Source organism: Capra hircus, chromosome 24, assembly GCF_001704415.2.
Source record: "Capra hircus breed San Clemente chromosome 24, ASM170441v1, whole genome shotgun sequence".
NCBI classification, from domain to species: domain Eukaryota; kingdom Metazoa; phylum Chordata; class Mammalia; order Artiodactyla; family Bovidae; genus Capra; species Capra hircus.
This window is the reverse complement of record NC_030831.1, coordinates 26,766,636-26,771,411: the sequence shown is the minus strand read 5'-3', so window position 1 is coordinate 26,771,411 and position 4,776 is coordinate 26,766,636.

Genomic DNA, 4,776 nt, shown 5'->3' with positions numbered 1-4,776 from the left:
AATTTGTAGCAGACTAACATGGATTTGGTTTATAGCTTCAAATTGTATCTCTTCTTCAAAACCATCCAAATAAATTTGCAGGGAAATAAGGCCAACATTGATAGCATATTTGGCCAAAGTGATGTCAAGAAAATCTGACAAAAATATTAGAAAAATAAAAGTCATAATAAAAACAGTGAATTTAAAAATATCTCCTGAAAACATTATGTAGTAAAAGAAGGAGCACAGTAGCCAGAAGCAAGAGCACAGGGGAGAAAATATCACTGTAATCCCTTGCTAATTCTCACAGATCTGACCTCTCTGTGGAAACTGAGATATGAAGCACACTGGCCCTAGGCATACATATAAAACATCAAAAGTGAAAAAGGTTACACCAAGTTTCGAGAAAGCTTGATCTTTATGTTAAAAAAAAAAAAGAGTGAAACCTTAATCTTTTGCTAGCTCAGTGTAAGATGAGAGTTTTTCCAGTCAAATCATGAATGTTAAGAAAATATTTTCCAAAACAGAAATAGTGTTTCTGAAAGTCTCAATCAGTTCAGTTGCTCAGTCATGTCTGACTCTTTGTGACCCCATGGACTGCAGCACACCAGGCCTCCCTGTCCGTCACCAGCTTTCAGAGTTTACTCAAACTCATGTCCACTGAGTCGGTGGTGCCATCCAACCATCTCATCCTCTGTCATCCTCTTCAACTCCTGCCTTCAATCTTTCCCAGCATTATGGTCTTTTCCAATGAGTCGGTTCTTTGCATCAGGTGGCTAAAGTATTGGAGTTTCAGCTTCAGCATCAGTCCTTCCAATGAATATTCAGGACTGATTTCCTTTAGGGTTGACTGGTTAGATCTCCTTGCAGTCCAAGGGACTCCCAAGAGTCTTCTCCAGCTCCACGGTTCAAAAGCATCAATTCTTTGGCACTCAGCTTTCTTTACAGTCCAACTCTCACATCCATACATGACTACTGGAAAAACCATAACCTTCACTAGATGGATCTTTGTTGGCAAAGTATATATAACAAAACAATATTATTTAGAATATCAAGGAACACATAAAGCTACATTACTAAAATGGCATAGTTTTAATGGTAACATATAACATGTTTTTTATACAATAACATATAATAGCAACTAAAAAAACATTTAAAGACTATACTTGATGATTTAGGTTATAAAACAATATCCTAGTGAATAAAATAAGTTATGTAAAAGATTTAACCTTTTCGAGTTCTATTTTAAAGGATATCTTCCCTATAAGGTTGAATTGTTTAAAATAAGATACTTAGGAGAGATTGAAAACAAAGTCATATAATAAATTTTGATCATTGAAGAAAATATATGACTATTAAAATCATAATAGTAACCATCTTCCCATAGATCTTAATGATAATTTTATACACAATATTATACCTCTGGATTGGGATGGTCATTGGTAAGACACTAAATGATGAAATTTCTACTGAAATTAATTCATCATTGTCTTTCAAATGAAGAAAAGGAAAGTCATTTAGAAGATAAAAAGATGCATCATAGAGAGAGAATCATCATGAGTATTTGTTTTTGTTTTGAATTTTTACTTCTATCATGTTAAAGAACAAATAGTAGCAGTCTTTTTGTTGCTGATCCATTATTGTGTCTGATTCTTTTCAATCCCATGAACTGCAGCATGCCAGGCTTCCCTGTCCTTCACCATCTCCCAGAGCTTGCTCAAAATCATGTCCATTGAGTTGGTGATGCCATCCAACCATCTCATCCTCTGTTGTACCCTTCTCATTCTCCCTTCAATCCTTTCCAGCATCAGGGTCTTTTGAGGGACTGAAATTTAGTCACCTACCACTTTAAATGAAGTATCCCCTTAGATTTTATGGCAATACTTCTCAAATTGAATGCACGTAAGGATCACCTGACTTACTAGATAAAAGTTAAATTTTTAGGTAATGCCCCTGAGATATTGATCATTACAGATCATCTAGAGACCTAGAATCTATAACTTTAACAAGTTCTCCAGGAGTTTGGGTTACAGTTGCATATTGGCTATATGTTTAAGAAACAGTATCCTGAGATTCAAGTAAAAGCCCACTTCCCATCTTTTTCCTCCCTGGTAGTAGAGAGAATTCTTATACCCATTTGAAATACGGAGAAAAGACTACTGCATTGTTGACTTAAAGAAAGTCATTGTGGGGGACTGTCCAGCCACTAAAATCTATTCTCTTCTTGGTCCATAGTAATGATAGCTGTGACATGATTGCCCAGTGGGCCACATTTGCAGATAGGTGAGCATATGATCAAGCTCTCACCAGTAGAATATGATTAAAAGTTGTATGTCACATTTCTACTGTGTGCATTTAAGAATGGTACCTGTGTGGCCCAGCATTTAAGAATCTGCTTTACAAAGGAGAACATGGGTTTGACTCCTGGTGAGGCAACTAAGATCCCACATGCCATGGGGCAACTAAGCCTTCATGCAGCAACTGCTGAGCCCATGTGCTCTAGAGCCCATACACCACAATTAGAGAAGCCTGTGCATTGCAACAGGAGAAGGAAATGGCAACCCACTTTAGTATACTTACCTAGAGAATCCTGCAGACAGAGGAGCCTGGTGGGCTGCTGTACATAGGGTCACACAGAGTCGGACACAACTGAAGCGACTTAGCATGCAGCATGCATGCATGCATGCATGCATTGGAGAAAGAAATGGCAACCCACTCCACTATTCTTGCCTGGAGAATCCCAGGGACAGAGGAGCCTGGTGGGCTGCCACCTAAATGGGGTTGCACAAAGTCAGACACGACTGAAGTAGCTTAGCAGCAGCAGTGGCAGTGCATTGCAACAAAATATCCCACATGCCACAACAAAGACCTCACGTGAAGCAACTAAGACCTGACACAACCAGGTAAATAATAAATATTTAAGTAAACATTTCTCCCCTCCTTCATGGGACTTGCATGGTGATGATCAGAGAGAATTTAAAAGCCATGTTACAAAGTAAGAAGAGCTGCCTATCCCCAAATGACTGTCACTTGTTGATGTAGATCACCATTCCTGAACTAAGCGGGAGGGAAATCAACTCTATGTTTTAAAACCTCTGAAACAATGTTGACTCACTAATTAGTGATACTAGCTACTCTACAAAGTATAAAGAAAAATCTTATCTTTATAATACTTTTATTATAATTAATATTGTTGTTGCTGTTGTTCACCCAGTCATGTGTGATTCTTTGCAATCCCATGAACTACAACAAGCCAGGCTTCCCTATCCTTGAACTATTTCCCAGAGTTTGCTCAAACTCATGTCCATTGAATTGGTTATGCCATCCAACCATCTCATCCTGTCACCCTCTTCTCTTCCTGCCATCTGTCTTTCCAGCACCAGGGTCTTTTCCAGGGAGTCAGTTCTTTGCATCAAGTGGCCAAAGTATTGGAGCCTCAGTTTTAGCATCAGTCCTTCCAATGAATATTCAGGACTAATTTCCTTTAGGATTGACTGGTTTGATCTCCTTGCAGTCCAAGGGACTCTCAAGAGTCTTCTCCAACACGACAGTTCAGAAGCATCAGTTCTTCGGCACCAGCTTTCTTTATTGTCCAACTCTCAAATCCATTACATGACTACTGGAAAAATCATAGCTTTGACTAGATGGACCTTTGTAGGTGAAGTGATGTCTGCTTTTTAAATAGGTTTATCATAGCTTTCCCTCCAAGGACCAAGCATCTTTTAATTTCCTGGCTGCAATTACTGTCCTCAGTGATTCTGAAGCCCAACAAAATAAAATCTGTCACTGTTTCCACTTTTTCCCCATCTACTTGAATTCTAACTCTAGGCCAAGCACTAAGCTATTGCTGTAAACATCACCTCATTTCATCATCCAAACCACCTCATAATGGGACACATTTTACCAGTAAGGCAGCTGAAGGCATAAAAAGGTCACAGAACTGATTTCAGGCTATTCATCCAGCAAACATTAGTTTGAATCTGCTAGAGTCCGGGTTCCAACCCAGATGTATATATAGAGATTTTTGCTCTAAACTCTATAAATTCAGGGGAAAAAATATTTGCATTAATTTCCACAGAAAACTTAGAAATTTATTGTATCCATAGACCTAATGATGACATTTGCCAGCATTGTATTTAAACTGATAATCTTATAATCCCTAAAAGAATATCTCTTTCATTGACAAGGAAATTAATATTTCAGGGGCTGAAAAGGAACTTTAACAACAAAACAGTGTGAAATAAAGATCTGAGATAAGATATCCCCAAGAGGACTGGTCAACCATAGAGTTAAATTAGGGATGGCATGGGGATCAGGCTTTCTAGATTCTGACAAAACAGACTATCAAGACCCTACAAGATCAAGCCACAGTAGGAAAATTTGTTTCTTCTACATAGGGCAATGAAATAAACCAGGATCTGGTCTCAGTAAAAGAGCAAACAATTTTTTTTTTAATTCCCTCTTGTTTCTTAATAATATCCTTTTTATGATTCCATTTGTACTTGGCTATAATTTGTTCTTAGGAATGAATGTTGAAAATTATGACAAGAAAATAATTATCCACTCCTTATTAGGCAAGGCTGATAAAACATAAGAAATCCAGTGCCCAGTCCTGTCGTTCACAGTAGAGTCCTACAGGGGAGACCTGACAAGCCTGTTGTAGCTTGAAGACATTATGCTGCAGACTATAAGAATTCAGGGCAGCAAAAAATTGCTAATTTTTCTTTGTAAGATCAACTTTTTAAACACCTACCTGAACTTGAAATTCTGGCGTCCTGGGTATATACTGAGCGATTT